At 43.4% G+C, this 13,837-nt stretch overlaps 1 long non-coding RNA gene across 2 annotated transcripts in view; it reads left to right on the plus strand.

The window, feature by feature from the left end:
- LOC111265521 (uncharacterized) overlaps positions 1-13,837 on the plus strand; it is a 106,753-nt gene that overhangs the window by 35,951 nt on the left and 56,965 nt on the right. For both annotated transcript variants that reach the window (XR_002683498.2, XR_002683497.2), the window contains exon 2: positions 11,436-11,778. This is a non-coding gene — a long non-coding RNA (uncharacterized LOC111265521). The remainder of the gene's footprint in view (positions 1-11,435; positions 11,779-13,837) is intronic.

The following is a 13,837-nucleotide window of genomic DNA, read 5'->3' on the forward strand; positions in this document are numbered from 1 at the left end:
ACCTTTCCTGATGACGGACCTTGCATTAGTATTTGTCTGTCCGACAATACAGAGAGCGGCCGGAAGACTGTAATTCATCATTATATTCTATGTACGATGTGATCAGTAATGATGTTAGCAGCCATCGCTGTCGCATTATAACTCTATGCGTTTGTGTGGCACCCGTTGTTCAATTGGTTGAATTTATTCGTTGACTAACAATTAAGCTTTGTGTGCATGAAGCCGTGGATTCGGGGTTTCAATGAAGGGTTAACAGTAAACATGTCAAATACAATATTTTTAATGAACTTTCCATTCTTACTATGGCATCAATGATGGTGTAATATGGACAACTAAGAAGAAAAGCGGAACACAGAAATATTTCTATCTTTAACTAGCAAGCTTATCTGTTCAAATTGAGGGCCTTGGTGTACACCATCAGTGTGGCTCAATCGTTATTTAAAAGGACACCTAAGTCAATATAATCGATATCTCAGGCCCAATAACGACTATTTCAGGACAGCATCCGTAGGCATACAGGCGCCTACCACGTTTCCCATGTGGACGAAAGCAACCAGAGGGCGCTAGTGTAAGCCCTACTTTGCAAAAACACATATGGGACAAGCTGTGTAACTAAAGACATGATTATGTGAAGGCCACGGCTTTTCCTTAGACTACAGTGTGCGTCATATGTAAAGTGGAAATACCATAGAAGTAAGGGTTCTAGCGTGAGTAGTTGGCTATGCGCTGAAATTATGCTTTGTCTAGCGGTCAGCAGTGAAATTAGATTCATTCATGTTTATTTATGGGGAATAATATCTGTCCATTATTAGAGTTAGTAATAGTAATCCCGTCTGAAAGGCAGAAGTTCTGTATATGGATGATAGGGTGTTACCAATGATTTTACGTCGTGGACATTTCCATCTGAGATTTATACCATACGTTTCCGCTAATGCCCAAGCACACGAGTCACGATTCTGTCAAGCATTTACATGTTTGTCTCTTATCGAAATATAAATAACAACTACGTTTGTATACAATTATTTTCGATATAATGATAATAGCCAAATGTTAACTGTGCTATAGACACAGATTTTGTACGTATCAATGGGTAACCGGTCTTCAACATTACACGGTACACTGTTTCGATCCTTTCGACCTTATCCTTATGTTAATCGTTGAACTAGATGATGACGAAACCCGGACATGTGCCACTGGCTAAAGCGCAGTTTTTTTTTTAAGCCAGATTATGCTACGCGCTGGAAAGACCCAATTCGACGTGATCGGTAATGGCCAACCCTTACAGGATATTGTAAGAACAGCTGAGATCCACTCATGTCAATGTATACATGATTAGTCTGTCGCAGAAATGAATATGTTTGTGCAGATATATCATCAATGAATTGTCTGGATCGTTATTGATACTATTGTACCATGTTCAAGCATATAAGTGGTGGGGGAACTCACGTTTTACGATTCCAGACGGTGCGATGCAACGGACTGCCAAGATAATCGCTTTGGATCCAGTTGATGGCAAAAGCGCCGCTCTGTTTGGATATGTTTTTAAAGGCTGTGATATCTTAATCGAGGGGAGTCCTTAGAGCACTCCGCTCATTTCTCGTTTGCACCCCTCTCGTTGTTACAAGGTTGCGCCATAGTGAGTGCCGGCTAAAAGTGAGAGCAAGCCTAATACTTCAAGCTGTCCAGGGACGTTGATCCTAGTAATGCATGGTGTCGTAGGTGCTATTAGACGCCGAGGACAAACCATTTTTGGCCATAATCAAGTATGCCGTACCACAAGCACCAGTTCTGGTATTGGCTAGTTCTATATCTACAACATGACAATCTTGCGAACAAACAGCTTAGCTACACATGTTCACTCAGATACGTCTGCTGCTTCCTACTTCGTAATAAGGCAATTTTTCTATGTGCCATTTTGTTTTGCCATTTATGCGCACTTCTACAGCAACCTACTTGAAGAAAAATTTTGATAGAGGGGGCGCTACGTCAGTGCATGACTAAGTGTGGTCAGTATGCTGCCCTGATTTTCTATCTATATCTTTGTCAATACGAATGTTTATTTGAATTTACATCGTCAGTTTGTTTATGCATTTTGACATATTGAAAAGACGCTTCACCCATCGGCACACTGTCACAGATTTACCTGTAGGTTTAAAAGAAACTCGCAGGCATTCGGAGAGCCTTTTCGTCAAAGATGAATAGAACGATTTTATCCCACGGACGTTCGTGCACGTCAAACTTTTCCCGACCGGCCAGCGGATGCTACCTTTGGGTATTTCAGCAAGATAGTCTATTTACATTGGAAATTCTTCGTTTGTTGTTTACTTTGAGAATAAGTTGACCCCGAGGCAAGGTTCGTATCACAGCTACCATCTCTTTACGATCATGTTATACATTATGAAAATTGTAAGCTCTTGACATCATTTGTTCGGTAAATACTACGTAATTCATATATATATATATATATATATATATATATATATATATATATATATATATATATAAGATGTGTGTTGTTGTGAGAACGTGTGCACGAGGTTTGAGGGATTTTAAATAAAAATGTTAGCATAACAAATGGGCAGGTAAGCTACATATTCACCTCCCACCAAGGGATATCCTAGAAAAAGCAGTTGAACGTAATTTGGTTGTGCATTTATTACCAAAAGATACAACGCAGAACTGGCTTTTCTCTGCTGTTGAAGCTTCATTCAACTGAAAAAAATATATAATAATTCTACCTTGATTTATTGCTATTCCGTCTTTTCATATTACCAGGTAGACAAGACAATGTTTTCTATGCGAACGATATAGAAGCTCTGTTTCTCGTTTGAACGTCGATCAGTAGGCCGCATCGGACCTCAGTTAGGGAGCCGGCTTGGAAGCACTTTCTGACTTCCAGCCAGCGTCATATCAGAGTGTCCTGTCCCCGAGATGCACGAGAAAGAAGATAGCGCTGTCCCTCACCACGGCTGGACTTACACGCCGAATACGTTAGTGCGCGAGTCGGTCGCGAGGTTATCCAGGTCAGAAAGCTACAGGAAGAGATATCCAGCAAGGGAAAGACTCCGAGGCCGCTCATATGTCAGGTTGTGGGCAGGTTTCATGCTGTGGACTCCGTTTAATCCCAGCTGTTTCCTCCCGGTGCCTCGTATTCCGTGTCTCCGCGCGCACTGAATGAACTGTGTATGTTGGAACGTATTACATTTTGTCAAGCCATTTGCTGTTGTTCCAGTGAACGTTAATGAAGCCCGCCGTTGCGGCGCGGTCTATTGTCTGTCAAAAATGAACTACCTCAACGGGTGTTCAAGATATTTCTAATAACACATGATAACTTTCTTCGAAATGTGCAACATTTTTACTCATCGAAGCAGTACATTGTAGCATTTTCAAGCATCTCATGCTTTATAAATGCATTTTATACATATATATTTATAGCTATTCTATTTTTAAGCACGACATTTTAACTTGCATGCTTTTGTACATCATAAAATCTGCGCATAACGAGTGCAAATACAGAACTCACTGTTTCTGCACATTCATTCGCGTCTATTGATCAAGAGATTGCGCACCAGGCCAGAGTAATGCAAAACAATCCATGAACGAAAAGTCTCATTCTACAAACTAGTCAAAATAATGGTTACGGACTGGGGTTGTAGAACTGGGGGAAGCTTCGCTCTCTCGAGCAAACTTTACGCGAAACACAAGCGCCACATACACGAAAAGAAATGGTCGGAGCTCTGACCAGCAACGAAACCGTGGTGGTGGTAGTTATAGAAGTCAGTGCCACATGGAAGCGACCAAGAAATATGAACGAAGCTTGTGAATGATGATGCTGCTCCTGCTGGAACACCGATGATGGCTGGGCGATGGTGAGCACCGCCCGGGCATTCTTGTACAGGAAAAAAGCCCCAGCGGAAGAAGCGAACTCCCGGTAAGCCTAACGCAGTGCATAACAGTAGCGCCAGAGCATGACGCAACCCGGTGCTGGACGATGACTCGACCGACCTAGTCGGTGGCCCGCGGGAATTCGCATGCTTCTTGTGAATAGGGACGAGTTAAAGGTATCGCGTGGAAAAGACATGAGTGGGAAAGCGCCGGGTAGCTTTTAATAAGCAGTCACTTACTGAAAGTTTTGTAGGAAGGATAGGTCTAAAGGGAAATGAACTGAGGGTGTGAGCATTGAGATGATGAGTGCGCGGTCCGCGTGAAACTCAGCCGATGACGGCGACGTACGAAATAAAGGGAGGCGAAATGATTGAGTTGAGTGAGATCAGCCGAGAAAAAAATTTCATGTTGAAGCAGGCCGCCTGTTGTCCCGTATTTTCATAATAATGATAATCTTCATCGGTTTCCACAGAAATGCAGACGAGAAAGAACTAGAGGAGGTATCGATAAGTGTTTGCTGTTTGTTCGATAAATATTGCTATTAATCTAGAATGATTGCAATTCAGCAGTATTGCAGCAAGTTGCCAATGCTATTACTAATTAACAGTCGTAGAAGCAGTGCTGGTAGAGCAACTATAGAATTAATACGAGCTTGCTTAGTAGTCAAATATGGTCAGAAAACCACTCCTACATGAGACAGTTGCACTCTACAGGGCTATATAGCTAAAATACTATAGAAATAGTGAGCTATAGAACAACCACCTCACTATGCAAACTAAAACCCGATGATCGCCGGCCAGTCCCACCGACTAACCAGCCCACCGCGCTTTAGTATTTACTTTCTATGTTGGCCATAATGGGACTGGTGTCGGGTCCACGTCGGCGGGCAAATTTGAAATGCAAATGGTTTTGAATCACACACGGTTTTCCTAGCTCCCCGATGGCAGTCTCTACCGTTGCGCTGTAGAGGCGTTGCTAAAACCGCAGGCGGCCATCAGCTTCAGTCCGCCCTCTAACTCGCGGACATCACTACTGGTGATTACGCAATAGTAAATGTGGCAGTGACTGTGACTGTCTCATTGGCGGACGGAACATCTGTGTACTTTGGGCGTATGGTTATGCGTTGTACCGCCTCGCGGTTAGTGACCATATGTTCAAGCAATGGGAGGCTAGGAAGCAACGGCAGAGAAAAGGATCACGTGGGGTAAAGGAGGGGAAATCGCGCGGGTAAATTTTCGGAGTTTGTCCTACTGCTGGGTAGGGGGAGACGGTGATATGAATACGAAATCCGTATAATCACAACCACTATCGTGACTGGACAACTACCGGGATTCCTGCATGGGAGCCTATATACGGTAGTTGCAGTAGTGACTAGCGGTGAAAGTAAAGCTGGGAGCATGTGAGGACCGCACCAAGCGTAGGACAGCAGTTTCAGACGGACCCCTGCCGTGGTGTCCTATATCTTATATAGATAAAGATGTATGTTGTAGATATAATAATAATAATATATAATTAGGCCTATTGTCCTTCGAACGTCATCCTTGCCTTATGTGTGTTCGCACATCGTTTATATCAAGTTCATGCAGAAGTAATTTAGGATTTTGTTGATCGCTCCCTTCTTTAAACCTTTCGCTTGCCGTTGGTGTCATATTATGAACCGTTGGAAAACTTTCAGTTTGCCGTAAAAGGCTGTTGTGATTCATTTGTCCAATAATGACATAATTTTGTATTAGGCTCGCTCGCTAAAAATAATGTCACTTGTTTTTCCATATTTTCTAATGTCAAAAAGCTGTGGAAGTGTCACAGATATTTGTTCCGCGTATGGTGACGACTTAAGAGGTGGCAGATATAGGCTATTCAATAATTATCGTCAACCACTTCGAAGTGTGTTTTTTTAAGCGAAAATGCCATATTTAAACGAAACAAGCCACTTCTGAGTAATACTTTTGGTCTTTTACTTGGCCAACTTGGAATAGTTTTCTTATTAATTTCGAACAAAGTGGTGACAACGCTCATATGAGCAAGCAGTTTTTTTTACTGATGTGTAACGTCATCATCCGCAAAGCAAAGCATTGAGAAATAGCAAACCCGTTAAAAATGGCCACTCTTTATGCACAAACTCCAATGTATACACGTTAATGCGCTCTGTGTGCTCAGGCTTTGGGACGTCCGTGTATAGGTGGACTCCGTCATTTTCATATGTGTAGCAATACCAGTATAAACGGTTCAACATCTTGTCTCAAGCTGGACATACTGTTCTCAAGTCAAACGGGTTGGGGCCCGGGTAGCTGTGATGCGATGTCGTCTGCATTGGTCTTCACGATTACTGCAGTCGACGGTTTATTCATTATCTGCGACGGGTCTGCGTCCTAGGGGGTTGTGTATACATTGCTTTGGCATGAAGCACAGTTGCGCCATGGATGCATATGCATATATGGGGTACGTATCATGCAACAAACCTGCTCGGTGTTTGCTCACTCGTTCATGTCGCCCTTGATATTCTAATGGAAGGGCATTCAAGATAGCACATTTAAAAGATTGGGTTGGATGGGGCAGATACGTAGTTTACCAACATCGCTAGATCGACTGAGCGAGATGCAAAGGTTACAGAAAGGTGTGGCGGCAGACTTCTATTGGTTTTGAGATATGGGTGCTATATATAGTAGAGAAGCAGCTGTCGTATAGCAAGTAGATAGGAATCTTACTTATAGATCTGCCTTATTTTCTGCACGTTGCGTTGTAGGTCAATAACGCGCATTCTTCGCGTGTTACGGCAACAGAAATTCGACTTTATGAGTGAACGTGTGTGTTTCGGACAGTGTAGAATATGAACAAATAGGAGCACTTTTTTTACTGAAATCCACGACGAGAGGAAAATACGAAACACATAGGACGTCTAGGTGGATTTCGCCGCGGGTCAGTAATTACCTAGTATCTTAACCTTCGTTTCTTGTCTTCTGATCCTGATTCTTTGTTTCGTTCTGAGTGAACACAGATTATTTCTGCCTCGCCGTTTTGGGCAGAAAGTCTCTATTTATTTTATTAAGATCCTCTGCGAAGATTACATCACACAAATCAAGTGGGTACAATTTTATAACAGCAAAAACTCGTAAAGGTTTAATCCTTTGTGTCTCTTCTACGATTCCCTAATCTTGTGTTCGTCGACCAAAGGTAACGTCAAACGAAAAGGAGTGGGAAAGATTGAGAAAAGGGAAACACTTCGTGGCAATGATACTCACTTGACAAAAATGTTTGAACCTTCGCGAAGAATTCCCGTGTAGTGTATCCTGTACAACTGATGCGACAGCTTCATAATTTGACTGCATGGGAAAGAGCCTTTTTATGCAATTACTACGCAGCCGACTCAGGGCATTTTAGATCCTCTTTCCTCACTGCCGGAAGAAATATAATTCATCGACTTAGTCAAACCTTCGCCCAATTATCCCCTTTGGCTATTCATTGCTGGTACGTTCGCTCATCTACCGGCTTGTAGCAGTACCGTAAAGAGGTCTGTCTAAAGAGGAACTGAACCTAGTTATGCTCCCGTCCTGTGTAACGGTGAACGTTGCTACTTGGCAAGCTTTTTTATGCATGTGATTTAGTAACAATAAGCGTTATATCCTTTTTCTTCTGTGTGGCCCCTAGTTTCCGCACTTCCTTTGCCCGTGGGTGGATGGATTTTCTGCTGGATTCCCCTGACTTCTCCTCCTCACAATGGTAGACACAGCGCTAGAGAAGAGAAGACCTGTGCGGTAGAACAAGCCAAAGCTAAATTATTGCAACTGCTGTCCCGACTAGTCGCCTCGTCCTGAATAACAAGTGTGCCTGATGAGCAAGGCCTAAGAGCAGGCCATCCTTTCCTCGGAACTGCCATTTCGTCGGCTATACCCCAACACTATGGCAGGAAGTGAGCAGATCTATTGTAGTTGTAGTACGGTCGGTTTGGTGAGGAGGATGCAGCTACCATATGGTCTTAGTAGGAACAGCCAACGACTTGGAATCTTATCTGTTGTTGCAATTGTTTGGCATAGCATCGGAATAGAGCAGAACACAGTCAGCCCTTACAATGACCCTCCGACCTGCACAGCTAGAGTAAAAAGCGCTCATGTAAGCGCTTCTCACGCGGTGGGCAAAAGGAAGAAAAGTTTTTAACAGATATGAGATAGTTTGCCGCTCCGCTACCATACTATGGAAAAATTTGTGCAATGGTCAACCAGACAGGGAACCCGAGCGGCTATATATATGCACATGTATTCCACGAGAAAATATACATTCGTGCATTAATGTATGCACTGATACGTTTTTGTATACATGCATATGCTATAGATGTTTAAAATGGACAAACGAAGTTATGATACTTCAATATGCATACCGGTAATATAATTATATCCAGACACATGAGGGGAGCAATATGACATAATAAGTTTAGAAAAAGGCAAAAACTGCTGAACACTAACTATAATGAGGAGGAAAAACCGCAAAAAGAAGGTCGGTCTCGGCGTGCCGTTCAGAAAAAACTAGGACCAACAATGTTATTGAGAAATTTGTTAAATACGTAGTTTATTTAATATATTAAATTGCTTATAACAAAAGCAATTTTCTGATGCAACCAAATTAATTCCAGAGGAATGTCTCTACTCTGATTCCTTTAGATTATCAACCATCACTGGACTTGTCAGAACTGTTTCCACAGTTCCCTTGGGAGCCAATAATTCCGTTTGGCCATCCGGTATTATTATGTGGCGCTTGCCCTGATTGCTTGTTCTCACTAGCTGTCCCGAAATAATTATCATACGCGCCGATCGGTCCTTTTTTGACCCAGCCAGCCGACAGTGTTCCGTTTTTCATGTCTGCTAATTGCCCCCGTTCGCCCAATTTGCCCACCCTCTCAGATGAGTTGATTAGGCTGTATTGCTAAGAGATTCGGCAAAAGAAAATCTAGCGTCCCGAGCAATGAAGACGATTTGTAAACTCGGTCGTTTTGTCAAAGGAACAACATAGCGCTGGTGGCACTTTACTGTTATTGGCGATGACAGTAGAGGGCCTAGCTGCTACTGTTCGCGTTCACGCGATCCTCGCCAATCTTCTTGATCTGTTCGAGAATAATGATGGTCGAACGGTCAGCTAGATATAGAATAGTGGCAGCCCCCAGAGGAGGGTGCTTACAACGCCTCTGTAGCCCCCGTAAAGGATGCTGGAGCTTTTGCTAGTAGACGCGGTAAAGTAGGGGGATATTCAGTCACACAGATGTTTCCGCGTGATTGCACGCAATAGGGCGGCACAATGACGTGGGTAACGTACAGCAATAGAGGCGTTATGGGAAATGCGACCAAGGTGTCGTTCTGTGAGAATACCAACGAGGTGGAAAGGTTGATAGACAGGAAGACGGAATGGCGTACGGGATAGGTAGAAACCCCGAGGCTAGAGACTGGGGGACCCTTTTCCAGCCACAGGGGACGCCAGAAGCCAAAGGATCGAAGGTTGTTTTGCGTCGTACAGCAATTTTATGCGGAATCTTGTCTCGCCATCCTATATAATATCATACCTTGTCTGTCTTTTCTGATCTTTCGCACCGGATAAGGCACTCATTTCGAGTGAAATAGCCCAGAAATAGATAGCTTTATAGTGGGAAGAAAATTGTATAAGAAATGTTTTTAATCCACATTCGAATTCCAATCGACTACTAAGGCGGCGTTCTGTACCGCCATTATTGTCGGCGATGCCACCCTAGAATTAAACTCTGCCCGGCTTTGACGGCGACTCCAAACTGCAGTGGTTTGGCGTTACGGCCACTTTCACTATCGTGTTGGAGGTAGCCTATAGACCGTCTGACAGGGGAACGTGGTATTATAGTTGTTGTACTGGTTGTAGGTACAGCCGCGCTGGTGAGGGTGAAGCGGAAGGGGCGACGAACATAGTCTAGTTGAGTCAACTCTGCCTGCTCTAAACCGATACAAACTCCGTAACTCTCTGTTCCTCCTACTTACATGTCGATGGAGAAAACATTCCCCCGGTGGGTTAGCTGTTCGATCGCGGGCCGTTTGGCAAGGCGAAATGGACATTATTTACGAGCAGTCAAAAGGCTGAAAAAAGAGGGAAGGACGTCGCTTGGCGAAGCGAAACGCTCAGAGCAGGGGATAGGAGTAAGGGGCAATCTGAGAAACGAGCAAAAACAACGTGTCACGGACGTTGTGGGGTTTATTGAAGAATCGTTGCTGTGGAGCAGCGCGTTGTTCAAATATTGGAACCATTAAGAACAATAATTTCTATTTGATGGGTAAGGTAAATAGTCTGCTGGTTTCGGTTGTAGTTGTGGTAGCAGTGATTGCTGAAAACTATTACGATGACCGAAGACGGCTAAGGAATCCCGGAAAAGGAATCGAATAGGAGCAAGTGGAGAGAAGTAATAAAGAAGATCAAGGTAGCTCTGAAATAAAAAGGACTCGAAGGGGTAAAAAAAATTGCAAAAGGTCAAGGACCGACATGCACAATCAGCTGGGCCGGTTCACTTTCATTGCATGCTGGGTTCTCCTTCCTTCGCTCAATTTTAGTTTTTTTTTTTTATGAAGAAAGATGAATCATGCGGTGACATTGGTAGTTGGCTTGTCAACGTTCCGGTACACGACGTATTGTATAACTTGTCGAAACCACTTTAAGGTCGATGAGATCGTTAAATCGTTAAAGTTATATGAGCGGCTTGCGGGAGCTGTGCTCACATCCTCTCCCTCCGCTCGCTTCCCCTGGCCCCTCAAAGAACTGGAAAAGGTTAAAGGGGTGGCACGCATGCGTACGTGAGTGTAGTAGAGCAGCTGCTGATGGGTAACGAACCACGATGGATTACTGAACTGCTTGAAAGAAGAAGACAGAGGATGAAACGATGGTACACGGTGACAGTCTGCCCTTGTTGTTTATATGAGTTTAATGTAGTGTGGCGATGAATTAACAGAACCTGTATCGAATAAATCAAAGCGGCTGTGGTTGTTATTTTTTTTTTTGTTTTTTTTCAACTTTTGGGATCAGGCTAGGTGGTGTACTGGCGCAGTGCCTCGTAATGGTTGTAGCACTAAAAGGAAGCTTTTTAATACGGTATAGTTGACTTAAAGCTCTACGATGGGAAGCGCTGCGGGTGACTTTTGCGCGTGCGTTGAAAACGTCGACCTCTTCTTGGTTTGAACAAGTCAGTGACAGACATATTCTCAACGTATAGAGGATCAGAGATGAGAGAGATATTTGATTAACAAAAAAAAGTCATTTGCAAAATATCTACAGTCTATATCTTGACAGTGCATCCGCATGCAATGGTGTCGTCGTGTATGTATCGTAAAATAAATTCAAGCCAAAATGCGTTGAGGGTTTGTCTGGCAAATGACTCAATCCAGCCACTCCGATCGAAGCATTTGAAAGATGTTTTCCTATAAACGCATTAGTTAGTTCAGAATTGAACAATCCGCACTGATGTTGCCTAGCCTATTTGGCCTGCGTTCCTGGTGACGCATAAGGATTACTAACCCGACGGAATCTGAAGAGAACTTTTTTCTGTCTTCTTTCAGGTGAGTGCATTTAATAACCGGCTGAGTTCAAGCATTTCCCTGTAAGCGTTGGGACTCAGTAGAGCGAAAGGGATGCTAGACAGTTTGCAAAAGAAAAATATGAACCGTCAAGGCTGGCTCCTCTGGAAGGAACACGGACCAAAACCCGCAACGGAGAGCAGCCAAGGAGGACCGTGTGGAAAACAAAAGATGGCGAAAGCGTCGCGCAACGGAAAACTTCAAGACGTATCGTGATTATATTTCCAATACACCGTAGTCAAGCTGATCGAAAACCAGCGTTCATCAAATACTGTTCGGTCGCTGTACGCGACCACTAACTTCTCTTCAAGGAATTATTAGCATTGTAAGTATATAACAGAAAACAGAGACAAGCCCAGAAAAAAACTTAGCAAATCGATGGTTCCTCCGTGACCGTTTTGGCTGGGATCTTCTGACTGTTGTGGTTAGATGTAATTCTGGATGGTCGAAAATTTAGAGAAATATCTCGTCCTAGAGATGTGTAAAGTCTAAAGCTATAAACGGCCGGAATACTAGTGGATAATTTTGATTCTAGAGTTCTGCTGTTTTCACCATGCTGCTGTGTATAAGGCTCAGTTCTATATTCACTATTGATTCCGTGATTATTTTTTCTGCTCCGCCATCCGATTTGTTTCGAGCGTTCTGGGTCCACTATGTGCTTTTACATGTTCTAAGAATTGTTACTAGCTATCTCCCTCAATTGCATCAGCACCTTGATCATTTTTACAAACCATTTTTTTTGCCTCCATAACGGAGCGTTGAGCTACACGCTGTAGTTTTACGAACACAAGCTGTTATGACGTCATGCAAACAGCAGACAACTATTTACCTAAAACTCCATGACAGGTACAAGTATACAGGTTCGTTTTCGTTAGAAACCGTGCCACCGTGAGTTTTCGGTTGTGCTGATTTCGCTGGATCTACTGCCCCTCTATCATTTTCGTCATGAGCCCCTGTCGCTGTAAACGCATTTATTTAGAAAAATGTTTCTCTCAAGAAACACCAACATTCACAGAATGGTTGAAGTTGACAAACCTATTCAGAGGCAAGAACATCTCAGCAGAGGAAAGCACATGGGACTATAGGAAACAGGTTTCGACAGGGTGTAGCCCAGGTTAAACTGGGTAAACGCACCAGGCGTTGGGAGCTAGAATCAGTGAGTAAATTTCTACTTACTTCACCAATGGCCACGTTCAGTACCGGTCGAACAGTTGACTGGCGAATCGGCCGAGTTCTGGTGGCCAGTGCGGTGAGTAGGATTAAGGGAAACTATCCAAAAACTGAGAAAACGCCTTCCTTGAAACTTCTTCTTTCTCAACGATAACAAGGGCTAAAAAAGGTTCCAACGAAAGAAAAGAATAGAGAAATAGATAGAGTGAATGGTTTGGCTTGGGGCAAATGACGGGTGTTGGGGCAAACACGGAGTTAGAGTGTGGTACTGAATCGCCCTTCTTTCTATGCCCCTAGAAGAGTACTCTGTCGTCTCAGATCAATTTCATTTTTTTGGATTTTCTCATTGTTCCTTAGCAGTAGAGTTGCTGAGTGCGAAGAACATTGAAGAGGGACATTGGTGCAACTAAAAGAAGACGAGAGCTGTTTATTGCAGCATCTAGTGTTTTCTCCCGCCTTTTTCCGTTATTTTGGGGGGTGAAAAACCGCAGAAGCCAGTAAAATCTTTGCTCGAGACCGGTGTTACAGCTGTATCCCGTTATTAGCCCATTACCTTTCTAGTTGAAGTGCCCTAGAGTATGCTAGTCTTAGCCGGCCTGAGCAGATATCGTTGCTAGTTTCATCCGCTCCAGACTTGGTTACATCCTCCCTTCATTTTTTATGGCTTTTTGTACGTCATGAAGGAACTGCAGTAGACGCTCTCGGTGGCAAGGTCGAGTCCGTCGAGGAGTGGTGAGTCGCACTGGTGAAGGCTACGACGTGTGTCCGCATTATCCCTCGATGACATGCTACGTTCTTCTTCATTTTTCTCGGCCTCAATTCAAGTTCGACGAGTTAACTGTCTTTTATCTAGACTTAATTATTTTTGTTGGCACTCTGACAGGGGGATAAAAGAGGGGATGCCAGGAAATAAGTTTTTGGTTTCGCAACCATAGGAAGAATAACCCATGAAATCTATAGACTGTGACGACTTACGTAGTAGCAGGCGGTTTGCCCTAATTCGATAATGGACCGAGACAAAAAAGCCATCGAAGCACGATTAGCCTGAGGCGCGGAATTTTCCCCGCCAAGCCGCTCTGGCGATGACCATAACTCAACGACCAGACACACACATTATATATATATATATATATATATATATACATATATACAGAATGAAACAAAACTCACTGGATAAGTAAATTTTGTATACACACGTAACAAACAATATATTA

The sequence above is a fragment of the Varroa jacobsoni genome, unplaced genomic scaffold (genome assembly GCF_002532875.2).
Source record: "Varroa jacobsoni isolate VJ856 unplaced genomic scaffold, vjacob_1.0 scaffold_978, whole genome shotgun sequence".
Classification (NCBI taxonomy): Eukaryota; Metazoa; Arthropoda; class Arachnida; order Mesostigmata; family Varroidae; genus Varroa; species Varroa jacobsoni.